Source organism: Lynx canadensis, chromosome B4, assembly GCF_007474595.2.
Source record: "Lynx canadensis isolate LIC74 chromosome B4, mLynCan4.pri.v2, whole genome shotgun sequence".
In the NCBI taxonomy this organism is placed as follows: Eukaryota; Metazoa; Chordata; class Mammalia; order Carnivora; family Felidae; genus Lynx; species Lynx canadensis.
Window position 1 is genome coordinate 59,130,977 of NC_044309.1, and position 18,093 is coordinate 59,149,069.

Here is an 18,093-nt window from a genome sequence, read left to right on the forward strand (position 1 = left end):
GGGAGGGACAGATGACGACTTCAAGACTTAGCTTCCCTGTGCCACAGTGGGCTCAGATTGCCACGTAGAAGAAAGGAGAATGTCAGGGCCTTCGGGGGAAGCTAGCAAGGGCCTGGCTGCCTGTCACCACCAACACCAAAGCATTGATCTTTTCCTGATATGTGTGTTCAATTTATTGCTTTGGAAAACTTCTCCTCAGTTTGTGTCAATGTGGAACATGTGGGAGTGATCAATTTTAAAAACAAGTTAAATATGAGGCACTTCTAGAATCTGTGATGCAGTCAATAAAATTAGGGGCGACGGAGGGGAACAATTGCAAGGAAACCTTGCCCTAATAAACTGTTTTCTGTTAAGACTATAAACAGGTATGCTGTTTATTCCTTTTGGAGCTCATTTGTGGGCCCTCTTGCAGCATCCATTTAGAGCCTGATGCTGACGCTGTCTGAATTCGAGCCCTACCTTACCCTAATGAGCTTCAGGAGGGTTGATGCGCCTCTCCTTCCTGCCTCCGTCTCAGCAGTCAGAGCGGGAAGGCCTCACTGCAGCTCCCAAGCCCACTGACATTTCATTAGCACTGTTGCTGCGATCCCAGAGCACATCTTACCAGATGAGAGCCATGAAGCACCACCCAGGGTGGGTACAAGCTAAAACAAATCCCCGTCTGACAGAACAAGATGTGCTTTTGCAAACTGGAACCTGTGAGTATTTCCTATTGGCCCTTTACTGAAACTGTTTTTTGGTAAGGCCGCGGAGCTGAAAGGAAAGCAAGGATAAATACGAGGAGCCTTAGGACATCTTGGAGGACGTTTTAAACCAAACACATACCCGCAAACACACACCACTTCTTCTGAAGAGTAACTGTAGCGTATTGAGGGTTATCAATAAAGTTGCTCAGCGGGACAACAGTGAATTGTAATGGCACCATTGTTTATATCTTGTTTTCCCTCCCCTCCATGTTTTAGAACTAATATTTCACTTCTGTTCTGCATAAGATTGGGGTCAGAATGGGACATTTTGGCTGAGGTGCTTTGAATCATTGTTCCTTTGACTCTAATGTACACTTTGGAGTGTATCTACTTTTTAGGTAGTAATCATTCAACCTCCTCCATTTGCTGCTGCCCATTTGGGGCCCCCAGCACTCAGTGTGGATTGCTCTTGGTAAGACTGTTGGTGACCTGCTGAGTGCCAAATCCTGGAATCAGATTTATGGCTGCACCTGTGTGTTGAATTCATTGGGGCCCCTGGTCCCACTCCCCTTTGTGAGTCTGCGTCCTACCTCACGTTCACATCCCGTTCCTCAGACCACTCATTCTCAACCCATTTCTGCAGGTTTCTCCTCCTCCTTTCTTTTAAAGTGTGATATTACTCAGAGTTCCATTCTCTTCTTTTTTGAACATTTTTTTAAATGTTTATTTATTTTTGAGAGAAATAGTGTGAGCAGGGGAGGGAGAGAGAGGGAGAGAGACACAGAATCCAAAGCAGGCTGCAGGTTCTGAGCTGTCAGCACAGAGCCTGATGAGGGGCTCGAACTCACCAATGGTGAGATCGTGACCTGAGCTGAAGTTGGATGCTTAACTGGTGGAGATACCCAGATGCCCTCAGGGTTCTGTTCTTGACGGTTTACCCCTCTCTTTCCAGTGGCTCTTCCTAGGAAATCTCAACTACACCCACCATTTCCAACAGCATCTATGCTAACGTCTCTGTACATCGATGTTCCAAGCCTGGCTCTCTTTTCTGAGAATCAAGTACAATGTAATCAACTGCAAGTTGTACACCTCCAACCTAATGTCCCCTAGGTTCTCAGATACCAAAGATCTAGAACCAGGCTTCTCCTCTCCACACTGTACCTCCAAGCCTTTTCTATTTCCAATCTTGTGAAATGCACCATCATCTACTCACCCACCAACTCTGTACCTGGGAGTTATCCAAGACTCACACATGATTCCCACTCTCCTCATACCTTTCCCACTCATTAAATTGGCCAGGGATGCAGCCGTGCTTGGGTTAAGGAGGTGGTGATGGCTTCTCCTTGCCAAGATCTACACATCCTCTGGACCTGACCCTGCCTGCCTACCTCCTCAGCCTCATCTGTGTCCCTCTCCCTCTTTTGCCCAACATTCTGGCCTTCTCTTCATATTTGGCCATTAGAGACTTTACATATAAAGCAGTAGGAGGCTCGGGATTCTCACATTGCCTTATAGGGCCAAGGAATAGATGCCTACAAAAGAGTTATGGTTTTCATTTGTTTTGGTGCAAGTTTTTAAAAGGTCTCTTCCTATTACAAAATAGCAAAGATCAATTCCTATAATTTCTGAGAAAGCGTGGTTTAACAGAAACGAAAAGTTAGGTGATAATCAAATTAGCCTGATATCTGGAAGGTGGAAAGCACAAAAGTAGAAGGAAGGGAATGAAATGAAATAGCTGTATCTGGATCAGGTGGTCAGGCTCTCAGACAATTAGGGAAGGAAGCTGAGGAGGGAGAAAGTCTGGAGTAGCTTTTTTGAAACTTTTTGGCCTGCAGACAACTCGAGTAAAAATATCCAGGATGTATTGTAAAAAAGCAATTTGGGGCTCTGACCCAGACCGACTCAAAGTCTCTGGGGATGGGGTCCAGGATTTGAGGCACACTACAATTTGAGAACCACTGCTTTTGACCTTAACTTTAACACACAGTTTGTCCCAAGTTGTATATCAGATGCAAACAGAAAACTACCTTTTCCCCCAGCTAAGTTTCTTCCAGTTTGACCCCTAATTCTCTCTCATTCCAATTGCTTCTGCCTTCCTGTCCCCCTCTTCTGCTTCTGCTACTTGATTCATACTCCTGTTTCATACTTGATTCATTCATTTGCTCAATTTGATGAATGACCATATGTATGCCCCGTCGATTGCTTAGTCAATTCTCATTTATGATCAAACTCTCACTGTTCACAGAACACTGAAATCAGAGTCATAGCAATGGAAGGAAAGAATGGCCAGTGTGCTCTCTTTTATCCAGTCAGAAACTCTATGTCTCTGTGTGTGTGTGTGTGTGTGTGTGTGTGTGTGTGTGTTACACTCACATACAAAATGAATTAAACATTATAAATATAAACATGAAAAATACTTACAAACACATGACCTATTGATTCTTCTGCATAAAGATACTTCAATGTTTGGGGCGCCTGGGTGGCTCAGTCGGTTGAGCGCCCGACTTCAGCTCGGGTCATGATCTCACAGTCTGTGAGTTCGAGCCCCGCGTCAGGCTCTGTGCTGACAGCTCAGAGCCTGGGGCCTGTTTCAGATTCTGTGTCTCCCTCTCTCTGACCCTCCCCCGTTCATGCTCTCTGTCTCAAAAATAAATAAACGTTAAAAAAAAAAGATACTTCAATGTTTTTCACATTTTTATTTATTATTGAGAGACAGAGAGAGACAGAGCATGAGCAGGGGAGGGGCAGAGAGAGAGGGAGACACAGAATTTGAAGCAGGCTCCAGGCTCCCAGCTGTCAGCACAGAACCTGACGTGGGGCTCAAACTCACAAACCACGAGATCACGACCTGAGCCAAAGTCGGACACTTAACTGACTGAGTCACCCAGGCGCCCCGTGCATAAAGACACTTCAAATGTGGGACACACGGGAAACTTTTTGACTGTGAAGATTGTAAAAATCATCTAAAGCAGGGTTTGGAAAACTACAGCTCATGGGTCAAATCGGACTTGCCACCCGTTGTTTTTTTAAGTGAAGTTTCACTTTAACACAGCCATGCTCATTTGTTTATGTATTCTCTATGACTGTTTTTACAGTCGAATGGCAAAGTTGAGTATCTACAGCAGAGACAGCCCAAAATATTTACTATGGGACCCTTTGCAAAATGTCAGCAACCTCTTTATAAATGTAATGCACACTTATGGTTTGCAGGTCTCATACAGCTGACAAGATGTTAAAATGACAGAAACAGAAAAATAGATACACACATACATAGGTTTCTAGAAGATAGGTTTTGAACCAACCAATTTTATATGTCTAAAAATGATTCTATTTTATCAATAACATAAATCTTAACAAGGGACTTTCCAGAAATTTCCCCCGCTGTATAATTTCATATAACTACTTGGTTGTGACGTAGAAGGGGGACTTTTTTGGTCTGGCCGAGGATAACTATTTCCCCTTCTGAAACTTGACTTTTTAGCCCAACAGTTTATCTTCCAGAATGATTTTGTTATAATGGTCTGTCATTTTTCTGTGCCTCTGTAAGTAATTCTGAAATTCAGAATGTACCAATAGCCACAAAACACAAGTGCTGAGCAAGCTCACTGCATTACTAGTAAGACTCACATCCCTATATGAGTCTCTCAGCTCTTAAACCAGAAGAGAATTGTTTTCATACACTAGCTTAATATGTTCTAGAACTGGATCTACTGACTAAAAGGTATTATTTGGATCTCTCTCATGGCATCCTGTCTTATACTTCTACAATGCGTCTTCAGGATAAAGTGTTAGCTGTATAGTTTATCTTTCTTACATTTATGTTTTAGCTAGAAAAACAAGTTAATCAATATGCATAGGCAGATACATGCAAGCACGTGTATAAACATGCAGGCCCAGAATATTACTTAGTGCTTTGATGTCAATGTTTTTATACTGGCTTATGTGTTTACTAATTATATTTTCTCATGGGTTCATTTTTAATTGATTTATCTTTAAACACTTGCTTAATAATGTCAGGGTATGAATTAGTGCATGAATAAAAGTACAATCATTAAAAGATCTTTTTAAGACTTGTAATAATACTTTTGAGTCAGTGGATACCTTCTAAAGCAGATTTCTGTGCCATTTGTTTTTGTGTTATTGTTTCAGCATTCTACAAAATCATTAATATCTCATTAATTTTATGGCACCATAAATAAGAACTAAGTACCCTAAGGAGCAGTTTAGCAGAAATTTATGCTATGTCACATTTCAATATATATTTACACTGAATTATTTTTTGGTACTTAAAGCCCTCTAGAATTTGCTAAGATGTGCCCTCCACTGCTACTTCTCACATCGGCACCACACTGTTTCCTCTGTCCCTTTAATGTAATGTCCCAGAGCATTTAACCTCCGCATACATATTATGGTGAATATTTCCTCTACTCATGCTCATTCTTTCCCTATGATGGAGAAGCCCCCCTCTCACTTTTTTTCTGCCTATCTAAAACTCATCCATATGTAAGATTCATCTAAAATATCAGCCCCTCCACAAAGCCCATTACAGTAACTCCAGCCAAGATTAGCTATTTCCTTTTAAGTCATCTATGGTTCTCACTTGTTGACTGTAATAGTCACTCATCCACTTAATCAATCAAGAGTATTTGTCATATCAAACACAAGTATTATGCGTTTTGCAACACATTCATGAATAATACATAACACCCACTTTTACTGAATTCGGAGTCCAGAAGAGAAGACAAACAACTAAATAGGCCACAATAATTCACTGGTAGATGTAAGCACAGTGTGCAATGGGAACACCCAGGAACAGACGGGGTAAAGTAATGATAAGGAGCTCAGGTTCTGGAGTCACAGTGCCTGGATTTGCATCAGAGTTAGAAAAACTGGGAAATCTAGAGTTCCATTATGGATATGTAAAGTGTGAGATGCCTAAAAAGACATTTAGATGCAGATCTCAAACAAGCAGTTGGATGTACCAGTCCGGTGTTCAGAAGAGAGGCCCACGCCGAAGATATAAATTTGGGACTTATTGTGGTACAGCTGGTGTTTAAAGTCACGTGACTGAATGAGATTATCTCGGGAGTGAGTGTCAATTGAGGAGACAAGAGATCCATGGAATGAGTCCTAGAACACACTGACTAGAACACTTCTGACAGAAGCAGGAGAGAGCAATAGGAACCAGTAAGAGAAATTGAGAAGGGCCAATAAGGAAGCAGAAAGACCAGGAAACTGTGCTGTGTGAAAGCTAAGTGGAGGAATCATTTCAAAAAGAAGAGAGTGACCCACTGTGTCAAATGTTAGTGACAGGCTAGATAAGATGAGGAATGAGAACAAATTAGATGTAACAAGACGGCAGTCACTGGTGACCTCACCATGAGCTGTTTTGGTGCCATGCTGAGGATGAAAGCCTGGCAGGGATGGATTCCAGAGAGAAGAGAAAGAGAAGAATTGGAGATAGCAATTGTGTACAATCTTTTGAGAAGTTTTGGTATAAAAGGGAGCAGAGTAATGGCCCAGTGGACTAGGGGCTTTAGAGAAGCAGATTTTCATGCTTGAATGCTGAGCAAATGATGGAATGATCGAGTATAGAAAGAAATTGTTCTCTCTCTATTCCTCTGGCTCTTCCCCTGTCTCTGCCACCAGCTCACTTTCCGAGGCCCACTCCTAACCTGACACCCCAGGGCACCCCAGATATACATATTCTACAGGAGCTGCCACACTGTGATTGTTTTTATGTCTCTCTGTAACGAATGGTAAATTTCATGAGGGTAGAGACTATATCTCATTTGCACACCTTAATCTTCATGTTCATGGCACAAATGATACCTGTAGATTATCTGCCCCCGAAAGGAGCAAATGATGTAGTCACAAGGAGAGACCTATCCCCATGAGAATGCAAGCTCATTGAGGGGAGGGATTTTCGTCTGTCTGCTCACTACTTAATCCCGAGCACGGAACAGAGCCTGGTTACAGCAGGTAACCAGTAAATATGCACTGAATAAAGAATGAATTAAGAATGAATTTAGCTGGGGAAAGTTATAAAAGGAATTCTGATGAGACTTAATGTCTATGGAGCACTTCCTGCGCACCAGGCTCCATGTAGATGCCGGACGCATGGGCTGTTGATTGAAAAAATTTTCAACCTTTATATTACATTAAAATTTTAATTGAAAATCTGCTTACTTTTTTTACTACAGAGAATATATGGCAACAGGATACAACAAGATTTTTATTTATTTTTTTTAATCTGGTGTCTGAGAGGCATTTTTTATTTCCAAATTATACTAGTGAGAAAGGCCTACTAATCCCAACCTCTGTCACACCACCAAAAATTAATATTACTACATGAGGGTTCCCTCAATAAATTCCTCTTAAAATTAAGTGCAAAGAAATTTTGTGCTACACTAATAATCAACAGGAGTGGCTTTTTGTTGTTGTTTTTTTGCATTATATATGAATCATGTAACAAGTATTTCTCTTTGCCTTGGTTGCCAAGAAACAGAGAATAATTAATGCTCAAAGTAGCATTAGTTAATAATCATGTATTTTATTACCTCAAACTGCTTTGTGAAGGCAACACAGAAAAATATCTTTTGGTAGGGGGAAAATAGTTGATCCTGAATTTTTTTTTTAGAAAAGAATTTCTTTTAGAAAAGAAAACTTACAATTATGTTAAGTTTTCAGGCAAAGTTCCTTCAATTGCTTATATTTCTACATATCTGTTGCCAAGACTTAACAATAGTTTTTCTTCATGTAGCTGGGCAATTAAGGTTAGTCCATTTTCTGCGATTTTAGTAAAATAATCTCTTGACATTAGAAAAGGTTTTTTTCTACTAAGTTTACATATTGGAAAGTTTCTACATTATCGAAGTCTCTCTACGAAGTGACCTTACATATCTACTTTCACAATGACTATTGTACTGTAAATACTTCCAGTTTATTTATACTCACTTTTGATTGTAACTCAGAAGTGCTGAACATTATTCATCCCCGAAGACTGAAAAACAGCTCTGTGCACTTGTATAAAATCTGGTGTGTTCTGTAGAACTGCTTAGAAAACACCGTCTACCATGCTGTCCTATGCCCTTACACAGTTTTCTTTTAGAATTAAATACCAGAAAAAAGTTGGCCATTAACGAACTGTATAGATGTTAATTGTATTGCACATGATTTTTCACTCTTGGTTACCAAGAAGCTCAGAGTCCTACTGATAAGCAGTAAGAATATCAGCCAAGACCCTTAGCATACTTAGATTCCTTTTCCTTTGCAGGGCTTTTGATCTTGAATTCTAACAGTCTAATTATACAAGTGCATTTCTTACTTGACCTCAGATTCCTTTCGTGAGTAGGAAAGGTATAAATAAATACATAAATATCCAGTAGCTGGTTAGTTTCTCTGTTACATTATTTAAAACATAATCTAGGGGCGCCTGGGTGGCGCAGTCGGTTAAGCGTCCGACTTCAGCCAGGTCACGATCTCGCGGTCCGTGAGTTCGAGCCCCGCGTCACGCTCTGGGTGGATGGCTCAGAGCCTGGAGCCTGTTTCCGATTCTGTGTCTCCCTGTCTCTCTGCCCCTCCCCCGTTCATGCTCTGTCTCCCTCTGTCCCAAAAATAAATAAACGTTGAAAAAAAAAATTTAAAAAAAAAAAAAAAACATAATCTAATCCGGTAAAAGAGCCATCATGGTCCAACTATTCTCTAAGTGTCCATAAAAGTCTCTGAAAGTTTACTCTGGAAACACAGTTGATGGATACCCCTCAGATTTTTATAGACAAGAAAGGTAAAGTCAGAGAAGTTGAGTGACGTAATCAGCTAATGGAGAAAATGGAGGGTGAATAACAACTAAGCTATTTGTATAATATTCTAGCCAACATATTACTGAGTTACAAGTGCCTCTGTGAGCTGAAAAGCCCAGCTGTGTTTTCTACTTTCTGCACTACAAGCAATAATAAAGATGAAGTAATTGTAAATCAGTTAAAACCCTTCAAAGATATTAAAGATGGAAGTTATGTATCCAATTACAAACCCATCCTTCTGTTTCTACAAATAAAGTAAACGAAGCAATGCTGATTACTATATATTAACATAACAAAATAGAAATTGCAAAGAGGTGAGTGGGGAAGTCTCTAAGGAAAACATTTTAAGTAGTCTGAGTAATATATACATTTCATTCCACTTCAGTATAAATTAAAATTTAGCTACTTAGAGTATGTATATGCGCATCCCTTAAAATGAATATAGCTCAAGCAATGGCAGCTCTGAGATCAAATACTTAAGGAAAAGAAAATGGATTAATGAGGACTATCAGGACATCCAGCAAATTCCTTCAGCATAACGTAACATTAAGAATCCTAGTCCTTGAGGGGCACCTAGGTGGCTCAGTCAGTTAAATTTGATTTCAGCTCAGGTCATAATCTCATTCAGGTCAAGATCTTATTCAGGTCATAATCTCAAGGTTCACCAGTTCAAGTCCCACAACAGGCTCACTGTTAGTGCAGAGGCCGCTTTGGATCCTCTGTCTCCCTCTTTCTTTGCCTCTCGCTCTCTCTCTCTCTCTCTCTCAAAAATAAATAAACATTAAAAAAAAGATTTGGGGTGCCTGGGTGGCTCAGTTGGTTGTGTGTCCAACTTTGGCTCAGGTCAAGATCTCACGGCTTATGAGTCCAAGCCCCACGTCAGGCTCTGTGCTGCCATTCAGACCTTGGAGGCTGCTTGGGATTCTGTGTCTCCCTCTCTCTTTGCCCCTCCCCCACTCTCGCTCTCTCTCAAGAATAAATAAACATTAAAAAATTTTTAAAAAGGGGCGCCTGGGTGGCTCAGTCGGTTAAGCTTCCGACTTCAGCTCAGGTTATGATCTCACTGTTTGTGAGTTTGAGCCCTGCGTTGGGCTCTGTGCTGATGGCTCAGAGCCTGGAGCCTGCTTCAGATTCTGTGTCTCCCTCTCTCTCTGCCCCTCCCCTGCTCACGCTCTGTCTCTCTCTCTCTCTCTCTCAAAAATAAATAAAACATTAAAAAAATATTTTTTAAATTAAAATAAAAAAGATTTAAGGGGCACCTGGGTGGTTCAGTTGGTTGAGCTTCCAACTTTGGCTCAGGTCATGATCAAGAGGTTCGTGAATTCGAGCCCCAGATTGGGCTTTGCACTGACAGTCCAGAGACTGCTTGGGATTATCTATCTCTCTCAGGCCCTTCCTGACTCACACTTTCGCTCTCTCTCATAGTAAATAAATAAACTTAAAAAAAAAATTTAAGAACCCTAGTCCTTGAAACATGATGACTATTCCTACCATGCGTTCTCTCTCTCCTGAAAGGAAAGAAAGAGATACTGTCTTCTATTGGGGACAGTGTAACAATCCAAGGGTTTAAAATATGTTAGGAAATGCTATGTACTTTTCTGCATGGAAAAAAAAAATACATATAGAAGCACCCCTGCCTGATATCTCCAGCTTTCCTATTAGACTTTGAATTCAGTGGATATGGTTGAAATCAGAGCAGACATAAGAAGGAGCCAAGATATGGCAAAGGCTTTCTAAGTTGCTAGAATTCAGATTGATGCTGTAACATAACAATTATGTCACTCAGAAATAAATATATATCTACCAAACGTGAAATGTTAAGCAGAAAAATAATTGCTTCCACTGAACTTGGCTTCATGATCCTTACACCAAACTAACAATTAGAGAGTCCAATTTCAATCCATTTCCTGGATTGCATTTTTTATTACTCCCATTAACCATGAATTTGAGAGGTCATGTAAGTGGAAGTAATCCAAAGAGTCTTTGTTGCTTGGTGAAAGATATGTAGGTGCCCATTAAAGGATTTAAATCTAATATGTCAAGTATTTTTCCCCCAAGATATTTTTCTTTGTGGAAAGTTTCCTTTCATTTTTTTAAATGAGGCCTCATGGGTGCCCCGATTTGGAGAATCTACTACTAATTAAGTAGCCAAGACCTATACATATGAAACAAAGAACAATTCTAGGATGATATACAGCATAGGCTATTATGAAAGTATGTATGCAGTTTGGGGTGAACATTACAGCTGTAGGAATTCAATACAAAGAGAAGATCATTGTTGGTTGGATTCATCTAAGAAATGGGGTAAGTCCATCTCAATTTGAAACCTTAGAAAAACTAATGTAGTACTAAAATGAGTTTTAAGAGAAGGAGATATTTTATTAGTTCTGAGGTGGCATCATGAACAAAAGTAAGAAAAGTGCCTGGAAAATATTATAGGGCTGTGTCTATCTATGTAGAGTTTGCTGATATGATTGGTAAAGGGTGATCTACAGAATTAAAAACTCCATCAAAGTTGAATAAGATCTTGGCTCCCAGAAAGCTAATACCAGTTTGGTAGGATTATTTCTATTAATCCTACATAGTACCTGTATTACATAATAATAATATCAGCCTGCATGCATTTTTGCAAGAAATTATTCCCCCAAACTCATTTTGAGTATGTGCTATATGCTAAGGTGTAGCTGGCACAGGATGAGAAAAAAAATACTGCCTGTGCACACAGAATTTATATTCCAGTGGAAACATTTATCATTAGTTTTGATCATGATAAGGATGATGATGATAACAAGAAATTACATTTATTCAGCTTTTTAATTATAATACTGAAATTATAAACACTGACGTTTTAGAGTACATCATGTCTTAGTCATTAATTCATTCATTTATTCATTTTTCATTCATTCATTCATACATTTGTTAAACACCTATAATCAAGGTCTTCACAGTTATCAAAGATGTTGATTTAATTCAAATGATTACAATTCATTTCTTATAAAGACATGAGCAGCTATCACACAAGAGCCCTACCAATTTTCCCCAAAGAAGTTCCTTCCTCTAAAATATCTATGGCGCATTTTTGCAGAACTTGTTGCCTCTGATGGAATGTCTTCCCCCTTTATCTATCCTTCAAGATTCAGTTCAAGTGTTGCCTCTTCCATGAACCCTCTCCTGACTCCTAGGGAAAATGTATTTTGTGCATGCTTCCATTTTAACAAAAACATATTAAATTATGATTTATCTATCTCCTGTTAGACAGAGCTGCGAGCTCTTAACTGCGAGCTCCTTGATGGCATCTTTATTCATCTTTCCATTTTAGCAACTGAAACGATGCCTAATGTAAGAGGTGCTCAATGAATATTCTTGAATGACTATCTTATAATAAAGGAGACTTAGGTGCACTGTACGTGATTATTATAATATTTGAGTGCTAACAGCTGGTTGAGGGTCTAGCCTCACAGATCTTCTGTCCCTCTAAACACGCCAAGCTCATTGCCACTTTCAAGCCACTCTCTGCTCTGGGATGTCCCCCACCCTCCCCATTTCATACCGCTGGCATTAGCTTTCTCACTTAGAGCTAGCTTCAATTTCAGCTCCTCAGAGAAAACCCTCCTGATCCCCAATCTACAATGGCATTTCGCCACTGTCTTTCATCACAGCCTGTTCTCATTCACCACAGAGCTTATATCACACTCTCCTGTCTTTCTGGTTTCTCTACTCTTCATTGCTCCCAGTCAGAATGTAAATTCCCTGAGAGCTGATCTCTTAGTTTCCACTGCTGTACTCCTACCATCTAGCACAGTGCCTGCCATCTAGTAAGCATGCAAGAAATCCATGCAATTGAATGAAGAATAAATGAGAAATTTGGATCCTCTTTTCCATAAGTGGCAAACTATGGTTCATGGGCTACGTTCCACTTGCTGGCGAGCTTTGTTTGGACTGCTCATGTTGTTGTTTTTTTTTAAATACTGAATGAGTTGTCAAATTTAAAAATTAAAAGATTTTACATTTTTCAAAAATTTCAAAATTCAGGTTTCTGTTGAAATGTTGAAAGAAGTGGAAATCTAGGGCCTACAATCCCAATTGGAAAGTCAGCAAAGGTGAGTAATGGTTGCCTGCTTTGGGCGAGGATCACCAGACTGTCCCAGCCTCACCTGCTCCCTCAGCACTCAGTCACATGCCCCATCTGACCCTGAAGGTGGTCTGGATTTGGCCCTGACCTCTTCTGCTAAAGCTGTCTCTGTGACCCATGCTCTACAACACACTCACATGATTCCTATAAACCCTGTCCTCATGGACTGCTGTTACTACTAAATCTGAGACTGTATCTTCAGAGATAACTTAGCATCAGAACTTACTTTTTTATTATTTCTGCATTATGACATGGAAAGATTATATAATCAAATACAAAACTGAATTCATTATATACCAGAAGAAAATCTAGGTGAGTGTTTAAGAGATCTCAACATGGCAGAAGAAACCTATCACTAAAACATTAAAAAGCAGCTCAGGTCATGATCTCATGGTCCATGAGTTCGAGCCCCACGTCGGGCTCTGTGCTGACAGCTCAGAGCCTGGAGCCTGTTTCAGATTCTGTGTCTCCCTCTCTCTGACCCTCCCCCGTTCATGCTCTGTCTCTCTCTGTCTCAAAAATAAATAAACGTTAAAAAAAACATTAAAAAGCAAATTAATCAGGAAAAAGTAGATATAACTACTATGACTAAGATTTGTTACTGTTAATTAAAATTCACTAACAAAAAATGGACGCTGTCAGAAGAATGGATAAACACATTTTCAAATAATTCACAGAAAATAGAAATATCAAATAGCATTAAAAGATAGTCCATTGTATTTATAATCCAAAAGATGTGAATTAAAATGAGATTCCCTTTTGGGGCAACTGGGTGGCTCAGTCGGTTAAACGTCCGACTTTGGCTCAGTTCACGGTCTCACGGTTTGTAAGTTCAAGCCCTGCATGGGGCTCTGTGCTGACGGCTCAGAGCCTGGAGCCTGCTTCGGATTCTGTCTCCCTCTCTCCCTCTGACTCTCCCCTGCTCATGCTCTGTCTCTCTCTGTCTCTCAAAAATGAATAAATGTTAACTAAATTTTTTTTAATGAGATCCCCTTTCATCTATAATTGGTTAACTCATTTAACAAATATTTGCGGAGTGGTCACTATGTTCCAAACACTATAAGTTTGGCAAATATTTTTTTAAACAGTAGTAATTTTAGGATTCAGTAAAATTAATACCATCACACACTGTGAAAAACAATTTTATGATATGCATCAAGAACCATAAAATAGTTCCTATCCTGTGACCTAGTAATTAAACTTCTTGGAATTTATCCTAGGGAAGTAATCAGTGTAGCAGACAAAGATTAATGTATGAGGATGTTAATCATAGCATAATTTATAATACCAACACATTAGAAATCTAAATGTCCAACAATAGGAGTGATTAAATAAATTATGGTACATTCAAATGATGAATGATTATGCACACATTAAAATTATGTTTTCAAAGACCATTTAGTGACATAGGAAAATGCTTACTAAAACTTTTAAAACCTATATTTTAAAAATAATTTCATATAGCCAGTTATAATGATCCATTCTTTCTTGCCTCATGAGACAGAGTTTCTCCATATAAATCTTAGTTCTGGTAGGTATTAAAATAGAAGGCCTCGCATGTTCACTGCAGCATTATTTACAATAGCCAAGATATGGAAACAACATAGGTGGTGGTGTATATATTTACACAATGGAATACTATTTAGCTCTAAGAAAGAAGGAAATCCTGCCGTTTGCAACAACCTGGATGGACCCTGAGGGCATTATGCTCAGTTACATAAGTCAGAGAAAGACAAATATCATATGATCTCTTACATGTGGAATCTAAAAATGTGGAACTCATAGAAACAGTGTAAGTATGGTTGCCAGGGGTTGGGGGTGGGAAAAATAAGAAGATGTTGGTCAAAGGATACAAATGTACGGTTATAAGATTAACAAGTCCCAGGGATCTAATGTATAGAGTGGTGAATAATAGCTAATAATACTGTATCATATACTTGAATGTTGCCAAGAGAGTATACCTTAAATGTTCCCAGCAAATAAGAAATAATGATGCAATGAGATGAAGCTAATGGTTGGTGGTAATCATTTTGCAACACACAAATGTGCCAAATCAACACATTATACACCTTAAACTTATACAGTGTTATGTGTCAATTATATCTCAATAAGTTTGGGGGAAAATAAAATTAAAAAAATTTTCAGACACAAAAAACAGAAATTGCTACATGGGATCAGAAAAGCAATATGGTTTAATACAAGTTAAACATATGCAAAGCACTGAAGAATGTCCTAGATTGCAGGTAGTGACTATTCTGTAGAAAGAGAGAAATAAATGGGAGAAGGAACAGGAAGAAAGCAAAATATAAAAGAACAAGACCACAGCAGAAAGAAGAGACAGAAATGCGTAAGGAGAACATGTGGAGGACAGAAAATCAAAAAGGACACATAGCTGAATTTTAAGGAAATTCTCTGCACACACCATAGTATTAGAACTTAAGAAATTCCCTTTTTGATGTATTTATAGTATTATGTAGATCAGACAAGACACTTACAAGAAGCATTATTTGTTTCTTGTAACACCAACCACAGGAAGGGCCAAAAAGGATGTCATGGCAGAAAAGCAGAACTACCTCACTACCATGAAAAGAATAACAACAAAAATTGAAAGTCTCAGTGCACCAAAATAAACTGTCTGTACAAAAGATGATTATAGTAAAACAAGGAGGAAGTTGAACCTTGGTTTTAGAATTACTGAACTGTGCAAAGGCAGAAACCAATCTGCATGGTCATCAGTGCTCAGGAGGCAAATAATTCCATGTCCACAATGAAAGCACTGAAACCTGGGCTCCACCAAACCCTTGGAGCACAACTACATGGCTCCTCCTGAAGCCAAGTATACACCCCCTGCTCTTTGCATTTGTGCTTCGGTGAGGGAGCTGTTTGGGTAACAGATTCATAACGCACTTAACCAAATATAACATCCAAGCCTAGAGAAAGCTGAAGGAGTCACTTGTGGAAAGATCAAAAGAGCACAGAGGATTCTCTTCTATGAGTGAAAACTGAATTTTTCATTAAAAGATGGTGGGAAGAGTCACCCAAGAGAATGCATTTAAAAGTAATAAGGTAACAATGTTCTGCGTCACTGTAACTAAATAAGAGGACAGTTGTGTAACCCGACACTGTCAGTTGTACATACCCCGTTCCATATATTTTGCCATTCCTACCCCGTTTTGAGTTCCTAGAAGAATGTGCATGGACTCTCGTTTCATATTTACTCCTAACAATTTAATCACAAGGCTTAGAGTGTTCAGCAATTCAGAATCTCCTTCCCTTTACCCCTCTGATGTACTCCCTCTTCCTGAAATCTGGCTTCATTTATGTATATCCACACTGTACCATCCTGGTTCTGCAAACTATTGCTTTTTCAACGTTTTGGTTTTGTGAAATTGAGAAACCTCTACATACCCATGCAAGCCATTTTCACATCTGTAATTTTATCTCTTTGTTTCAGTAAGTTGTTTTTATCCCCTTGTTCCTTTTTTTTTTTTTTTTTTTTTTTTTTTTTTTTTTACTACTTCCGAACTCCCACTTTTGGACAACTCCACCATAATTTTTGAATCTAAGCTATTCTCTTCAAGAACTGTCATAAACTTAAATCCATCAAGACCATTGACCCTTGCACCACCTTCGCTTTTAACATTGTTTGTATTTTGTGTCATTACCTTTCAATCTGTGACTAGCTCTTGCATTCTTTATTCTCATTCTTCATTCTTTTCAACATCCCCCATAGCCTGTTTTTAAAATTTGTATTCTCTACTCTTATACTTAGTCTGCTTAAAAATGAACTGACCTAGAAAAGTCTCTTCTTGACCTCGACATTTTTACTACTACACACATTATACTGGTAATCTGAGGTTGCATTTTTAAACCTGCTCTTCATGGATCTGGGTGATTGGTTCAAACATCTGCCATTCTACTGGTTCCAAGGCTGCCTTAGCTGGTCTGGTTGTTCATTTCCCATTGAAAGGCTGCAAGGTCAGGACTTGTTCGTGTAACTGCTCACTCGGGCAGAGGGGACGGCCTCTCCAGACAGAGCAAAATTAGCCTTCAGTCAAGAGCACATGGGTGGCTGGACTCTTCTACTTCCTTCTTCTAAAATTTTCACTGCTCACTCTGGCCCATTCTTCCTTGTTGTTTTCCTTCCACCATGCTACAGCTTGTGAAATAACTCCTTGCCCATGTCCATGTTGGGCCATCAGGTTTCTCTATTCATTCTAGTAGCCAATTTGATTTTCATTCTCAGCCTGTGATTTTTTTTCTTTCCATTCACATTCAATCTTTAGTCACTGCTTTTCTAGACTGACTCAATTCCTATCATCTGAATTTCTCTTTCTCTCAAAAACACCTTTTCCACATCCTAAACCTCTGTGTTCTACTTCCTTCAACTTGCCCTTCATTCTGTCCTTCATCCTTCAATACCTAAAATTCTCTTTTGTCTTTCTAGCTATAATCTATCTGCCCTTACCTGTTTCCATTCTATATATGCATTTTGCTATACTATGAGAGACCCAAAAATCTTGTCAGTGATTGAAATGTATTAAAAAAAAAAAAAAACAGAGCAACCTCTTTTGCTAATATATCCTAGAATGTGACACCTTCCCAGAATCTTTTGTAAAAGTTATACTCAAGTTTACGTATATTAGATAGTTATACAAAGAAGAGAAGGGCAAGAAGTGTCTAAAGAGCAACCTTTCAACACCTTAAACTTACATAGTGCTGTATATGTCAATTATATCTCAATAAAACTGGAAAAATAAAAAAAGTAAAAATAAATAAATGTACTCAGGATCTTACTTTATATCTACCAATGTCTGTTCAATTAACTGTTAAGGTGTATGGGAAGAAGAAAGAGGGAGAGGTTGACAATGTGAGAAAATGACTGGAGAGAAAGACTGGGAAAGTCCAGAAAGTTAGGACTTTAACCTGTAAAAAAAAAAAAAAAAAGAAGAAGCTACTATGGAAAAAATCAAATTGGCATTGTGCATTCAATATTTTTAACTTTTAAACAAATCTGTGTTAGAAGATGCAAATTTCAAGTTGATCTTCATGTTAATAAAATTAAATTCATCAAACAACACTTACTAAGCACCTATTTTCATGAGGTACTATAAAATGAAAATGGTTCCTCTAAAAGAATTTAAAATTTAGCCTAATATCTGTTAGAAGTCCAAGGGAAACTAATTACAGGCTGATACTTACAGCTTCTGTATGAAACATGCCGACCTACAACTCCAAGAGGCCAAAAGCCATCCTCAAGGTTTATCCTGATTAGACCTGAACATACCCCCTTCCTTCACACTATCTTCTCAGCCTCTCCTCCTCTCTCCTTCAAACTTCCATTAGTTGCCATGGTTTTCCTATTTTTCAGGCTCTGACCTGGGACTGTTTCCTCCCTCCTGGCCCAGCAGTTTTTTGTGGCAAGTATCATTTTCTTGTAGAGCCCCTAGCATAACTCCCGGAACACAACTGG

At 39.0% G+C, this 18,093-nt stretch overlaps 1 protein-coding gene across 6 annotated transcripts in view; it reads right to left on the bottom strand.

Annotated features, from left to right (window-relative positions):
• ITPR2 (inositol 1,4,5-trisphosphate receptor type 2) overlaps positions 1-18,093 on the bottom strand; it is a 505,414-nt gene that overhangs the window by 132,506 nt on the left and 354,815 nt on the right. The window lies entirely within an intron of this gene.